At 39.1% G+C, this 16,725-nt stretch overlaps 1 non-coding gene across 1 annotated transcript; it reads right to left on the bottom strand.

Annotated features, from left to right (window-relative positions):
* Positions 1 to 16,286: 16,286 nt before the first annotated feature.
* Positions 16,287 to 16,390, bottom strand: LOC127207802 (U6 spliceosomal RNA). Its single transcript, XR_007833004.1, has one exon. It is a non-coding gene; the product is annotated as a U6 spliceosomal RNA (small nuclear RNA).
* Positions 16,391 to 16,725: the final 335 nt, after the last annotated feature.

The following is a 16,725-nucleotide window of genomic DNA, read 5'->3' as shown; positions in this document are numbered from 1 at the left end:
GTATGTGAAGGTACATACATGTGCGCAGTGGAAGTTTTGGTGTCTTTAAAAACTCAGTTATGTTACGTAAACATGTTTTTGTTTTAATTCGAGGTGTGAGATATGGGGCTGATTCAGATTGTGCACAGCAGCAGACTATTTGCCTCCTGCAGGCTCTGAGAGGGGCTTTTTATAAGTGGCAGATAGTTCCATTCTGAGGACTCTGGAGAGGGAATAAATGCCAGAGCCCAAAGAGAAAGGGGACTCCGAGAAAGAATGGTTGGGCCCTGCCTGCTGCTCCTGGCTGCTGTTGATGCAATCTGACAAACAGAAATTGGAGATATTCGGAAAATGAACTTGCCTCCAAGGAACCCAATGACCCTAACCAGCAGGAAGCAGTTAAATAAAATTATACCTCCTTTCCCCCTTAAGTTTCTTTCTCTCTTACCTGGTTTTGGGGTGTTAGAACAGATTGGGGTGGAGAAGGGAGAAAAAGGCATTAAGGAATCTCAAATAAAATAGTTTAAAAAACAGAGCCCACGCATACGCAGGTGTGTGGCAGAGATTGTCTTTGCATGTTTTTCTCAGTGGCTTCCACTTTATTTGGGGACTCAGGTCTCTGGCTGAATCCAGGTCTCACCTATCTGGCTAGTCTAGTGGCCAGCTCTGCTGGGGGACCCATGTCTCTGCCTCTCAAGCGCTGGGCTTACAGATGTGTTGCTGGGCTTACAGATGTGTTGCCAGCTTCATTCTCGTGTGGTAAGTTTACCGATGACATTCTGATCTCCCCTGTCCCTGGTATCACTTTTAAATTTTTCTTTTTAAAAAAAGAGTCTTAAAGAAAAGATCCTGTATGGCTAGAAACTAGTCCTCCTAGAAAACATGGGTTACTAAACAAAAAAATTCCCAATGTCAGGAGTGGGATACTTCCTTACGTGTTGTTGGACAGGAAAATTCCAGAGAAGACCCTTCATGCAAATTCTTAAATTTCATTTTGGTTGTCCAAAAGAACTAGTTGTTAGTACCCCATTGCTGAGAACACCATACTTTTTTTTTTTTTTTTTTGGTAATATACAGCCGAATCAAGCAGAAGCTAAGCTGCTAAACTGGAAACTTCCTTGTAGCTTTTATGATGCTAGGAAGGGCTGTTCAGGCAGCTGGAGACAGGAAACACCAATCACCTCAGCCAGCTGTGAGCCTTGTGAATTACAATACTACCCAGCTGGAAACATGTGCCCGCTGGTGCACTAGTGGTGTGGCTGTTAGAGAGGAGGCCAACAGCTCTTGGATTGGGAGAATTCATGCCCAATGTTATAGTAAAAAAACATGGCAGAGGAGGTCATAGATAATAAGATGGAATTTACTACTATTATGTAGGTAAATTGACATGGTATGACATTGGCTTCTAAATATTTATGTTTGTGCCCATAGGCAAGGGTTTCTCTCAGTGTTAATCAGAGAAGCCTCTTTTTGCTGAGAGCAGTGGTGAAAACAGAAACTCACGATTATACAGGTCCTGAGGATAAGGAAAGTTTGAATATTCAGTCCTAACCAGGACATATAGAGCCCCTCCTTTAAGGCCCAGGGGTCACCATAAAAAAGGGAATTGGAGGAATGCCATACGTAGGAGAGAGGGTGAAGGGCAGTTAAACACTGTCTTCTTGACATCACATGTTAGTGCAATCATCAATGACAACAACTGTGGTTAGCTGCATTAGGTCTGAAAAAACTGAGCGTGGGGGCTAGAGGGTTCGCTCAGCAGATAAAAGCCCCTATTGCTCTTGCGGAGGACCCAGGTTAGATTCTGAGCACTGACCTGATGACTTACAATTGTCTGCAACTCCAGCTACAGGGGTACTTTCCTCTGACCCCCCTACATACACACAGGCAAGACATACATTTAGAATAATAAAATAGTTAAAAAAACAAACAAACAAACAAACAACAACAACAACAACAAAAAAACAAAGCACTGGGCTCGCTAAGAGCCAGAAGTGGACAGGGAAGGGTATTTTGCTGAGGTATTGGATCTTGATGGATTCAGAGGATGAGAGCATCATTATTTTCAGTTGTGTAGCTGCTGGTGAGCCCAGCACGGTCCACTGGATAGTGCCAAACCCATAGATATAAAGATGATGCTAAACTCAATAGGCCCTCCAAAACAAAAGATACCAACAAGAAAAGGGAGTTGTAGGAAGGAGGAAGAGGAGGCCATTGATAGGGATGGAAAGGAAAGGAAGTGGTGGGTGTGGGGAATAGTAAACAGAATGCATTACATACATGTATATAACTGCCAAAGAAGAAACTTAATTAATGAAATGGTAAAAATTATTTAAATCGATGTAACCATTATACATACTTGTGGAAGTATCCTGTGATATACAATGTTTAGATCAGGAGAGCTGATGTGATTGCTATTTCATACTCTTACTTTGTTTGTTAAGAAAATTTAAAATTCTCCATATTGATTAATCTGAACTATTAGCTTTAGTTCACTATAGTTATGTTATAGTGATTATTCTAACTAATCTCATCTGCTTACCCATAAAGCACCTTTTCTGTTTCCTCATTCTTTCCAGTCTTTCTGTGTTTTACAAAACACCCTGCAGCTTCATCGTTACAGCAACATTTCATTTTCATGGTTAAATAATTCTTGTGTGTGTGTGTGTGTGTGTGTGTGTGTGTGTGTGTGTGTGTGTGTGTGTGCGCACGTGACATGTATATACTGTGAATCACATTTTCCTTAGGTACTGGCCTCAATGCACATCTTATTTCTGTCCAGTTTTGTGTTATTGTAAATAGAGCTCCAGTGAACATGGGGGTCACTTTGACCTACTGAAACTATTTCCTTTGGATATAAAAAGAATTGTAGGAATTCTTAGATCATGAGGTATCTCTGCTTCTTTCTCTTTCTTTGAGGAACGGCCACACTACTTTCTACTGTGGCTGTGCTAATTTGCATTCCTACCAGCTGCAGGTGGACCTTCCCTTGCCTTCATGTCTTCGGCTGCATCCCCTCTGAATTAGTATAGTAAGCAATGACAGCACATGCTCAAAGAACAATGGCTTTTGTCAGGTACTGAGCCTTTATAGTAATTCGATTTTCCTACAGGAAATGGGAGGATAGACAGCCAAATGGGCAGGACAATAGAAAAATATGCACCAGTTCAGTGAATAAATCGATGGAAAAGCATCAAGTGTAAGTTGTAGACGGGAGCCAGGCTGAAGGTTGCTTTTTTCACCAACAAAGGGTTTTCTGAGTCTCAGCGGCATCTGAATTTCCTTTTCAGCCTCCCTCTCCTAGTTGTCCTCTTTCCTTTCTTCTTCAGCACATATTGGATGTAAACATTAATGGTCTACTCCATTACATTTAAATATGTGTGTGCATACATGTGTGCATGCATGTATACATGCATGCCTCTGTGTGTGTGTGTGTGTGTGTGTGTGTGTGTGTGTGTTGGCCTGTGGAGATAAAAGGGTAAATCCAGATATTATTCCTCAGGTACAGCTCACCTTGTGTTTTGAGTGAGGGATCATAAGGACTTGGAGTGCACCCATTACTGTAGAATAGCTGGCTGGCAAGCTGTAGGTAGCTACCTGTCCTAAGCCAGCACTGTAATTACAAGTATGCACTGCCACACCCTACCATTTTTTGTTTGTTTTGTTCTGTGGCTTAAACTTGGGTCTGCATGCTTGTGTGGCAAGACGTTACCAGCTGAGCTATCCAACTCCCTCAGCCTCTCATTGTGACATTTTCAAACACACATGAGATGCATTTTGGTTATAATCGTGGCTCCATTACTCTCTTAGCTTCATGTCCTCCTGCCTGGGCTCCTTTCTTTCCCCTAGTAGCTCTGCTTCTCCTTCCATTTTACTATCATGTGCAGTTTCAGAAGCTCAGTTATATCCCTGATGGGCTGTATAGGATGTCTACCCCCCGTGCTGTCCCTAAAGGGTCACTGTGAGGCTCACAGGAGACAATGGAGGTGCAAACACACCTGTTACAGGGCAATCGTAGTTTTAAAATGAGTGCACAATTTTTCTGGTTCTCAGTGAGAACGATTTCAGTAGGTTGCACGATGTTACACAAAGAAACATATAACTATTCTTAACTGCCGAACCATAAAGAGAGCTGGACCCAGTACAAGGGGGCTCGGTTCTGTTGACTCACAATCTACCTACTTTCCTCTTTGGAACTGTGCTTTTAGTGCTCTGAGACCTGACCCGTATGTGTGAGTGTGGCTGTCAGTATAACTGGACAAACTACTTTCCACATGGCTTCCTTTCACCAGGGCACACCCTGAATCTGTGAATAAGCCACTGTGCAAAGGGCACACCCATTTTCCCTGGGCAGTTTTTCCAAAGCACTGCTTTATCATTCCAACAAAATTTATTTGAAAAAACAAAAAAACAAACACTGCAATTAGCTGTTGGTGCCTAGGGTGAAAACATGTCATTGTCTTGAGGCTGACATTCAGGATGGGCCACTTTAGCTGGTCCCTCTCTGCCTGGGGTTGGACTGGTGAGCCTTGCTACCGCCAAGGCAGGAGTCAAATGAGGCAACATTATCCTTTCCTCCTGCCTCTCCTGTACCTCACTCAGGAGAGCAGCAATGGAGGTTTAATCCTATGAACACCCATGCTTGTGATTAACCATTCGAAAAATGTTTAAAGCTCCCTGCTGTAATTATGCCCCCATCTCTACTCTTCCTTATTTTAAGAAGCCCCTGATTCAGAATCTCAGGTTTAAGAGACTTTGTGTGGTACGATTTGTCCTCCATAATGGAAGGCCACATTTGAAAGTATTTACATAGTATTCCCTTGCATCCACTGTGGACACACAGGTCAGGTGTGTAAGTAAATATGACTGCCATGCCATTTATTGGGGGCAGAGCCCCACTCCACAACTCCTCCTCAGCCCCTTCTTTTTCCTCTTCCTCCCTTACTTTCATTCTTTGCCTTTTTGTGAGCCGTGGAGAAGATAGTAAAGTTTTCTTTATCCCCATGTCTCTTCAGATGCGTGAGAACACATGTCTCTCAAGCTCACTGCTTCCCTCTAACTAATGTGAAAGGATGCTTCTGATTTTTCAAGCTCATGCAATAGCTGGTGAGCGACAGTTACACTGGACCAACAAACTGTTCTTCTGGTAAATTCTAGGTAGATATTTGTGTGTGGGAAAAAGAAAGAACCCATTGCCATGATTCATATGGTTAAGAGCAGGGGATTTGTGTTTATTGGGTTAGTTTAACTTTTAGTATTTTTACAGTCTTATTTTGAGCAGAAATAATATCTATAATATAGGGTTGGGGATATAATATTAGAGTGCTTGCCTGGCATGCACAGGACTTTGGCTTCAAGTCCCAGAACAGTAAAAGATGTGTATTGTAAAAATTATATTTATCAAATAAAATAGTTTTTCTTACACAGAAATTACTTATGACACAATTTACAGTGATAAAATGGGACATGAAAGTTTTATATTTCAAATAATTAATTAAATGAAAAACACAACTATAGATTGTCAAGCTGAAATCTTTATTGATCTGTGATTACTGTACCTTATAATTTTAAAAGGAGATGAAATGGTTTTATTTCTATATAGTTTCTGAAATTCATAACCCATAGAAATTAAATAAGTTGTTTGATTGACTTTTCTCTAGATCTCATATTTTGAAATGTCAATCCTACACTAACATTGCAAGAATGGCGAAATGACTACAAGTCGATCATTCTTAATCTAAAAATTTAACATCCTTAAATCTTCAAATTTGGAACATTTTATGCTCCAACATGATGCCAGAAATGGAAAGAAATCCATATTTGACCTGATACGACATATTATAATCATGAATCTACACCCAGACTATGCCTGTAAGGTGTGCATAAAACACAAATTAATTCTATGTGAAGACTTGAGCCTCATACCCAACATATCTCTTGTTACATGTCTGTGTGTGTTCCCAAGTCCAAACCCCTTCCTATCTAATTCAGTTGTAGTACTAAATATTTCCAATAAAAGACCCTCAACCTGCAGCATATTTCATCATCTGTACTAAAAATTTGTAAAAAAAAATCTAGCCATATTTGATTTTGTCATTTCACTTGCTTGTAGAAGAAGGACCATCTCCAATATGAGTGACAACAATATAGTAACACATGACATGGGCCAGTTCCCCAGACACTCAGAGGTTCTGAAACCCAAAGGGATGGTATGAGAAACATCTTATTTGGAACATTCTTTCCCACATTTGTTGTCCATAGCTGCAGTGACTGAGAAAAACAAAGAGAATGTTCAGTTAAAACTGTGGTTGAAATTCTTAGGGAATTTAAAATAAAATATATCCCCCTGTATATGCTCATAGGGTATCAAGTCTCTTTTTGGTAGCCTGTGATCCTTCCTCTGAGTGCCACTAGGTCTCTCCATCCAGGGGACATGATCAAAAATGGGGCACCAGAATTCATGTGAAAGTCAGTTCCCACTCTCCCCTCAACTGTGGAGAATGTCCTGCCCATTGGGTAGATCTGAATAGGGGTTTGAAGTTTCCTTCACTTATTGCCTTGGCTGGTGCCATTGTTTGAGCAGAACCAACTTTCTGAACAGAACACCAACAGCCCAGTCCTTAAGGTCAACAATTAATAAATGGGACCTCATGAGGCTGAGAAGCTTCTGTAAGGCAGGAGACACTGTCAACAGAACAAAGCAACAGCCTACAGACTGGGAAAAGATCTTCACCAACCCTACATCTGACAAAGGTCTAATATCCAAAATATATAAAGAACTCGAGAAATTAAACATCACCAACCAAATAACCCAAATGAGAAATGGGGCTCAGAACTAAACAGAGAATTCTCAACAGAGGAATATCAAATGGCTGAGAAACACTTAAAGAAATGCTCAACCTCCTTAGTCATCAGGGAAATGCAAATCAAAATGATTCTGAGATTCCCTCTTACACCCATCAGAATGGCTAAGATCAAAAATTCAAGCGACACCACATGCTGGCGAGGATGTGGAGAGAGAGGAATACTCCTTCATTGCTGGTGGGAATGCAAACTAGTACAGCCACTTTGGAAATCTATCTGGTGCTATCTCAGAAAACTGGGAATAGGGCTTCCTCACGACCCAGCTATTCCACTCCTTGGAATATACCCAGAAGATGCTCCAGCACACAACAATAACATTTGCTCAACCATGTTCATAGCAGCTTTATTCATAATAGACAGATCATGGAAATAGTCTAAGTGTCCCTCAGCAGAAGAATGGATAAAGAAACTGTGGTACATTTACACTATGGAATACTACTCAGCTATTAACAATAAGGAAGTCCCAAAATTTGTGGACAAATGGATTGAACTAGAAATTATCATAATGAGTGAGTTAACCCAGAAGCAGAAAGAGTCAAATGGTATATTCTCACTTATATCTGGACACTAGCCCAAGGGGCATGTCCCATGAAAGACTTCACTTACTAGATGGTTTATTCTTAACCACGGAGCCCCCTCTCTAGCTCACTAGAGCATCCCATTTTAAACATCACACTATTGATACACACATAAAATGGTGGAGAGCTGCTGGAAAAGAATGTGGCTGTTTCCTTACAAATGTAGATGTGCACTTTCCATAAGAATGACCCAACGATTACAGTCCTGTGTGTTTTTCCCCCCAAAAAATAAAAATAATGTTCACATAAAATTTTTACACCAAAGCTTATAGGAAGGCCATTTATAAAAGCCTTAAGTGGAAACTACTCCAATGTCTTCCAAGAAGAAAATGACTAAATAAACAGTAGGATAGTCATATCAGGGATACTGCTTATTGTTCAAAAGTAATGAGTACTAACATATGCAGCAAGCAAGAAAGCAACTTAAATGACTTTTTTTTTTTTTTTTTGCCAAGGACTTCATATGTGACCTAGGCCAGCCTGGACCTCACTATGCTTCTGTCTTAGCTTGCCAAGTCCTGGGTTGTAAGCATTCTTTAGATTATTCTTAATTTTAAAAAACCCTCAAAAGTCTTTCTACTCTGTGATTCAACTTACATAACATTACTAAAATGACACCATTATAGCAGAACAAACACATCAGTGGTCACTGATGAAGGCTGAGGAAGGACATAATTAGTAAGGGTGACAAGAGAGTTTCTTTGGGATTAGAACCCACTATGTTCCTTGGTTCTGGTGATTGATTATCATAAGATAAAATGTCATTAAATTGTACAGTAGAAGCAAACACATGAATGAGAAAGACAGTGCATGTCAATTCTGATTAAATCCAGGTCCTGTCAGCACCTGAGTTGACGGTATTGTGTCATGCTGTCTCGTTTTGTTTTTAAACATCTACTATGATTGCATAGCATTATTGTATGGACGTGCTTGGGGAAAAGCACATGGGGATTCCTTATACCCAAGTCTTAAACTATTTTAAATAAAAGGCAATGGCAGAAATCATCCTTGTGTTTAGTTTCAAGCTCCTCCCACACCCCAAACATTAGCCCCGGGATTGTGTGCTTTATGTTCCAGTGGGTTTGGACCAGAGAGGAGAGAGGGCATACATTATGATGCTTGTTTTTATAGTTGCTCTTAGTGAGGTGATTGCTGTTTTTTGTTTGTTTGTTTGTTTTTTGTTTTGTTTGTTTAGTTGCTCTTCCTTACATCACTGTTTCTCAGCTTCAGCACTATTGACCTTTTGAACAAGATAATTTCTTCCCCATCCAGCCAAATCGCAGCATTTAAACTGTTTGTATATACTTCCAGCTGTTAATTTAAGAACAGACACCCATAGTTGAGAATCAGTGTGTTACACATGATACAGAACATACATGTGAGGCCATTGGTTGCACTGAGAGCATGTATGAGACCAAGTAGATCAAACCAAAGAGAAATCATTCACACTGAAAATTTCAGGCAGCAAGCCAAGACTGAACTATTTCTCTGTCTTTCTGAGAAATTAGCAGCTATCCCTCCAAAGTCTTCTTTCACTTAGCATGGAAAGGAAGTCTCTTCTGCTTTGCCCTTTTGTGACAGGGCAAGACAGGCAGAAGTTCTTTCATCTTATGTTGTTGCTGAGGCCATTTAAGATTTAACTAGAATTTGATCTCCTTTATGGAGAACACCATGAAAAAAATACTCAACTCTATTATGGAAACCCAAGGTCAAGATACTCTAGCTAACTGGTCTTGTCAGCTATCTGCTCATCTTAGCTTCTATTAATCTGCCTGTTTGTGCATCCTATACCTCTGCAGCTGCAGGGCAAGATATCAAGATGTATTTTTTTATTTTTATTTTTTTGCCCTTAAAAGCCCCTTGGTCAAAATGCTCAGAGGAGCTGCACTTAGGAATTAAATACCTCAGTGTATTCCCAGATGACAGAGATAAAGATTTCAATTGGCTGTAAACTGTGTTTGGCTGGTCTTTAATACTTTAAAAGAATGTAACTTTGAGACGACCAATTCAATTTTTGTTTGGTTTCTGATCTCCTTAATCCACTTTCTTCTGTTAAACCTGTCTCCTTGTCTCACCTCATCAGAACACCTGCTCTAGGTTACAGAATGAAGTACTATTAGGCTACAGAATTACAAATAAAAGCCAATTAAGGTGTTTACGCTTTGCAGGGTGTGCTGGTGCATGTCTTTCATCCAATATTTGCGAGGTAGAAACAGGCAGATTTCTGTAAGATCAATACCAGTGTGGTATACATAGCCAGTTCCAGGAAAGCTTATGCCATATCTCAAAAAAAGGTATAAGCATCATTTGTTTAATTTTAGCATATGCTCACATACACAAGTCAGGGTGTCGAGGTAAGTGCAATGTGCATGAAAAGACTCTGATAGGCCTTAGTGAAGAAGTAAGACAGACTCTGACATTTGCCTGCATCTCCAGCAAACTGTTAAAGTAGCACATGGCAAGTGATGTCCTTATATTACACTAGCGTGTGCTTAACATTTAGCATTGAATTGTCTCCCTATCTGGCTCTTCTGGCCCTTAAAGGATTTTTTCTTTACTGAAGGGATAGAAATCGCCATTATTATTATTATTTTTTTTTACTGGCTGTGCCATGCCACTGTGTTATATTAGGAAAAATTAAAATATTTAAAAACACAGCAATTGAGGAGAAAAAACAATAAGAGATAATCTGAGTGTTAAAATAGTTCAAGTCTATTTTTCTCCAAAAACTGTTGCCACCTGCCATTTCTCTGAGATATCTCTATCCTTCAGCACCAACCTGGATCTGAGTTCTGCGTCCATCCAATCATTCATGATTATTGAATAACATCTAAATACACAACAGGAGCCAAGAGTGTGGAGAATGCCAACTGAAATCAAACAGAATGGAGCTGAGAGAACCCAGACTGTAAGCTTTCTGGTAGTAAGTTGTAATTTGGATATTCCTCTTCATAAAATGCCATTTGACTAGTTATACAATACTATAGATATGATTATTAACTAGGCATCCAGAATCAAGTTCAAATTTCGATTCCATGTGAAAAATTTCCCCATCTCTGACCTTTATTTGCAAATGGGAATGGTGACAGAGTCTAGCAGATATATGGGTGAGGATGACCGAGACATTGTATTTGAAATGTTTAGACAGTGCTTACCCCATCACAAACTCATGGCCATCCTCATTATCACCTCATCACCATGATTACATCAAGTGGTTTGAAGTTTGGGAAATTCTTTTATGTACATTTAATCTCAACCTACAGGTAGCTTTTTGATGCAGGTGCTCCCAGCATTTAATATATGAGGTAACAGTTTCAAAGAAGTGAAGACACTTGTCTAAACCTACCCTTCCTGTTAACATGGAAAACAAGCACAGGTCTTCTAAACTATAGATTTGTGTATCTCCCCTTAGGTTTCCTTCCTCCCAGTTAAGTAATTTTTTTTTCTTCCTTGCTATCCCATTGTTCTGCACAGACCACATGTTGAGTAAATACATTTTAGAAGGCAATTCTTCTGTTGGTTCTTGTGGACTTATCTACTTTTCCTAATAGCAATTAAGTTAAAAATTCTTATTGTGAAGGCCTTTTCTTTTTTAGGAAACCTAATAATAGATCACATACAAATAATGTGGAGCTGAACAAACCACTTTTTCCCATACATATTTATTTACTTAGAAAAGTTGTTGTAGTCGAGGGAAATGTAATGTGAACATTGCTGTTTAGGAGTCTTATTATCTGGGAGATTTTGTAGACAGAAGAAACAGATATTTAAATGGAACAAAGGCCATATAGACACAGTGGGGTGGAAGATCATGAGGTCACCATTCAATTTGTTACATGTATTCTGGGCAAACAAAACAACATAAGCCAGTGAGTGAAAGAGCAGAGTACTTGCTATGTGATGATACTTCCAACAAGGAAGATAAATGAACTTTTATCATAATACTAACGAAAATTATGTTTTGTGTTGGTACCAGATAAGTGATATCAATTGTTAGTTAGTAAGCTTCAACATGGGGTTGACGTTTATATAACCTTTTTATTATTTTTCAAGGAAGAGACATATCTATGCCTCAAGCCAGAGATACTAAAAATGAAGGAAGAAAATAAATAAAAAGAACAAAGTCTTAGAGGAAGAGTAGTTGAGAGGTTGTATGTGGTTAAAGGACAGCATTTGATTAGAAAAATTTCAAATGTTTTTTTTTTTGTGTGTGTGTGAAGAAACGTCTCTGAGAGGAATCTGAATAGGCAGAACAGTTGGAAAATTCATGTGAAGGTTTAAGCAAGAACAAATACAAAGATTTGAGATGGCAGATTATGCAATTAAATTTATCATTCTGGATTCTATGTTGAGATATATATATATATATATATATAATGTTTTTAACTAGGAAAAAACGGTCTTGAGTAGTCAGCCTCTTGGTCCATGTAACTATTGCTTCAGTGCAACAAACAAACATAAAGCGGCGTTTGCTGAATGTCTGCTGTGTCCAGTCTTGTGCTTGTATTGTTCTTAGTACTTTGCATCTCTGTCTGGACTTGCTGTCGCACTGGGAATGTCCCCAGTCAGAAGCAGAGATCATAACCACTCATTACCTCCATCATTTGCAGAGATAGACAGGAAGGGGTAGAACGTGGTGCAGCTTTTCAAGATTGGCTCGTACTTTCGAACACTGACCTGGAGAGAACAGTTAGATGCTGGTTAACAGTCAATGGTAGGGTCAGAGTGAGTGATCAGTGGACTTGACAAGAATGTTTTGCAAAATAAAGTGAATGGCTACCTTGTGATCTCCACCTGGGCCTGCTGCTCTGAGAGTTAAGGCCCCATGGGAGGTGAGGTTACAAAGCAATTTCCTCCTTTAATCCTGTGAGATCCACCACAACCTCAACAGCCACTTGGAGCATGTGATCTCTGAACTTACAGTGTGTCCTCTGGGCTAAATCCAAATCATGATCAACCAGAAAAAGAGCAGGCTGTGCTTTCAAAGGGAAGTACACTGTAAATATATATATGATAATAATACTGAACAAATAGCAATGACGCATCATGTTTTAGCACTTTAGATGTGCCAGAATGACTCTAAACACTTCAAATGCACCAGGAATGGTAATCTTTACAACAATCCCACTAGCTGAGGAGAGAACATTTTTGGGACTTGCCCATGTTTACACAGCTCAGAGTGGTAGGACTGGAAAAACTACCCTCCCTCCTCTTCTGCTGCTCTCCCTCCTCTTCTGCTGCCCTCCTTCCTCTTCTATCCAATCATTTCTTTACCTCTTGAGAATTAAGCTCCCTTATGTCATGCATTTCTTGACTTTATGTCTTTTATAGGTTTATTTACTTTTATTCTATGTGTACAAGTGTTTTACCTGCGCACGCGCGTGTGTGTGTGTGTGTGTGTGTGCGCGCACGCGCGCACATGCACGCGCAACGTGTAATCAGTGCCCATGGAGGCACCAAGAGGGTATTGGATCCCCTGGAACTGGAGTTAGAGACAATTGTGAGCTGCCAGGTAAGTGATGGGAATTGAACCTTGGCCCTTTGGAAAAGTAGCCAATGCTCTTAAGCACTGAGCTGTCTCTCTAGCCCTGTTGACTTTAGTTTTGTAATATGCATCACACGACAGCTTCCTCACTCCCCCAAACCTAACACTCTCGAAAATCTAGTTAGAGCCCCTTAACAACTCTGTAAATGTATGCCAACTCTCCTTATCTTCCCTTAGTAGCCATCACACAACCATCATATTACATTAGCAAAGTGTGCTATATGGTGGTCTTTCTTACTAAACTTTGTTTCTTCATGGCCCAGTTCAATGCCCAGTAAATGTTTGTACATGAATAGTGAGGTTGAGTTGTCTGAACAGAGAGAGATCAAACCCTGAGCAGTCTGAATGGGCGCGGTATCATCACACTCTGAAGCATCAGAGAATAACAGGCGAAATGTATCAAACTTCCTCTCTGCCATGGTTTTCTAATGCTGCAACTTCTCTCCAAGCTGATGGTTCCATTGGAGCAGTCACGTTCTTACAATGGTGTCTCTTTCTTCCTGACCACAGTGATCACTCCAGAACAATCCCTCTCACCCTAAATGAAGCTGATTAGGAACTGATGAGTATTTTGATTGGAGGACATGTGAACCCAAGAATTGTTGGTAGTAGTTACTTTCTGCTGTTTTGAATAGCAAGCCAAAGAGGCTTATTTATTGCAAGTGTGAAAAGTGAGAGGATGCCAGGGTCAAAAGTTTATAAGTTCTGGAAAATTTCACAGATGGAGCCCTTTAGTGCTCTAGTGATGGAGATCTACAGAGTCCATTAGAAAAAGACCATTTGCATAGTATTACATACCTAACTTAATAATTGTTTCATCCAGTGAATGCTGATGTAGTTTCCTCAGCATGCAGAAGAGCTAGATGAATGAAAAGTCCCAATGGTCTTGACTTTGGAAATTTTAAAATTTCATATAGAATCATAAGTGACTGCCGTGGTTGGGTGTATCATTTTAACTAAGAAAGTTTTGCTTTAAGAACCAGTTGAGTTTATTTGAACGGACTAGCATTAGTGTTTTCTGAGAACATTTCTAAGTGTTATATTCTGTGTTGAAGCCTCTGGCAATTCTGGTTCAATTATTTTGGGGTGGGGTTTAAGAGTCTTGCACTTTCCAGAAGGTTTTTCAGGTAATTCTGCAAAGCTGTCAAGCATGAAGGGTTCTATAAATCTCCACACCCCATAGTTCACTCCTCCTGTGTCTCTAAATTCTTTATTGCATTAACTTTATGTTCTGGCAACATCAACATGCTCTTCATTCAGTGAGTACTTACTGGCAAATGTGTGTAAAGCACAGCTCAGAGTAGTACCTGATTGTTCCACCTTTAAATTTTCCTATCTCCTTTCAATTAATTGGAAAAAGTAGTGTTTTGTTTAGGGTGAGAAGTTGTAGCTCCACTTCTTTACAGCATAACCATACATACATACTTCTGTAAGTTTGGAGTCACACGGTCCATGCCATGAGTTTGACAGAAGAAAAAAAATCTATTTTTATCATCACAAATTAGAATAAATTATTCAGACTTGTTCTGCCTGTTCTCTGAGGGGTGGAGCACAAAATTAATCCAAGATAAACCAGAAACTGAAACTCTGACCTCAAAGCTAAATTGCACCATCATGAAGTGAACAATGAACTCAGCACCTGGATCTGAGCTTAGAGACTGGAACATGGATGACTTCTTATTCAGGATGGTGGCTGTTGAACAGTGGTACAAAAAGCAATGGTGCGAGAAGCACGTGTTCTTGTTCACATTTCTAGTTCCTGTACGCAAGTATGTTCTGGGTTTTTATAACTTCTTTTTCTTTTGTGGCGATATCAAAGACTGTGGAATTAGAAGCCCATGCTGGCAATTTAGGCTATCATTTGGCATCAAGATTTGCAAAGCCATGAAAACAAAACATGAGTGTTAAAATTATCCAGATTTCCCAGTGAGTTTGATAATTGGATGGGTATCTTATCTTTATACTCTTTCTATAATTCTAATAAATTTTTTTGTAGAGTAGTTGAGATTATATTAAGAAATACTTTATTGATATACCAGACCTTTGGGGACATTCACTGATCGATCAGTCCTCTAGTTTTAGCTGTAGGCAAAAATCTCAAAGTGAATTTGTCTCATAAGGAAGTCTAAAAATAACATTGGGCTGGGTAATATGCAGTTATCTCTTGAAAATATTATATGCTAAGCACAGGGATTAGGAATTCTTGGAAGACAGTGGGAGAAATGAGATAGTGTGGTGTCTGTCCTTCAGTGAACAGAGCACTCAGCACGTCTTTATTCAGTGGACCTTTTCACCTGGAGCATTCCTCACCAGCTATCTGCTTTCCTAGGAAACTCGTTCCTTAGTATTCAAAACTCATTTTAAGCAATGCTTTCCTTCTATTATCTCTCTAATTTATCATCTATCTATCTATCTATCATCTATTATCTATCTATCTATCATCTATCTATCATTTATCTATCATCTATCTATTATCTATCTATCTATCATTTATCTATCTATCTATCTATCTATCATCTATTATCTATCTATCTATCATCTATCTATCATTTATCTATCATCTATCTATTATCTATCTATCTATCTATCTATCTATCTATCTATCTATCTATCTATCATCTACCTACCTACCTACCTACCTACCTATCTAATTTTTTGGTTTCTTAAGGCAGGGTTTCTTTGTGTAACCTTGGCTGTCCTGGACTCACTCTGTAGTCCAGGGTGGCCTCAAACTCAGAGCACCTGCCTCTGCCTCCCAGAGTGGTGGGATTCTAGGCATGCACCACTGCACCCAGCTTGCTTTCATTTTATAAAGAACATTATTTTGAATTGTCTTGAATTGTGTCACTTATTTTTTGAAAATTAAACTAAATAACTTTTACTCATTCATTAAAAAACTTAATTTGCCCATACCAGTGAGGTGTTTTAATTTTAAAAAACTGATATGAATTTTAATTTTTTTGTTTAAATTCAGCTTGACTTTCTTGTAAAGAAAAATTGAAAAACTCCCAATGAAAATTTGACATAACAGTAACCTACAGTGTTAACCATTTTATTTTCCTCAGGTATTCGGTAGTCCTGAAACCTGTAGCGTATATAGAATTGGTAGGCTGTCTTCCATTTGTAGTAAAACACTTTCTTGTTGATCAGTGACCTTACACTGGAGCTCCCCTCTGGTCATCATGTTAACCTTTTTCTACTAATCTATTACTGCTTCACTGATGTTTTTACATTTTGTTTTATTGTGTTGTTGTTTTTTAAAATTTTTATTTATTCTTTCCTCATAAAATATATACTGACAACAGCTTTCTTTCCCTCCAAAAAATATGGAATACTTCTTGAATTTCCATGTCATCCTGTGCAGAGGCTGTGCTAATCTTCTCTCCACTGTTCCAGTTTTAGTATAAGTGCTGCCGAAGAGAACACAACACACATGTATATTATACTACAGTTTCCATCTTGTCGTCTTTGCATATTTCTTTTCTCTTTTTAGTAAACGTTTTTATTTTTTACATATACATTTATATTATTACACATATATACATTAAACTACCTATAGCAAGAAGAAACATGACACAATCAGGAACGGAACATTCAAATAATTCCTCCTTGCATTTTAATATTTATTACTGTGTGTGTGTGTTTGTGTGTGTGTGTGTGTGTTTGTGTGTGTGTGTTGTGTCTATGAAGACAGAAGGGTATGGGATTCCTGCAGGCATATTTACAGGTAGTTCTGAGCCTCCCACATGGATGCTGGGC

This window comes from Acomys russatus, chromosome 24 (assembly GCF_903995435.1).
Source record: "Acomys russatus chromosome 24, mAcoRus1.1, whole genome shotgun sequence".
NCBI lineage: Eukaryota > Metazoa > Chordata > Mammalia > Rodentia > Muridae > Acomys > Acomys russatus.
Note: the sequence above shows the minus strand (reverse complement) of the source record. Positions and strands in the feature narration are given on the sequence as shown.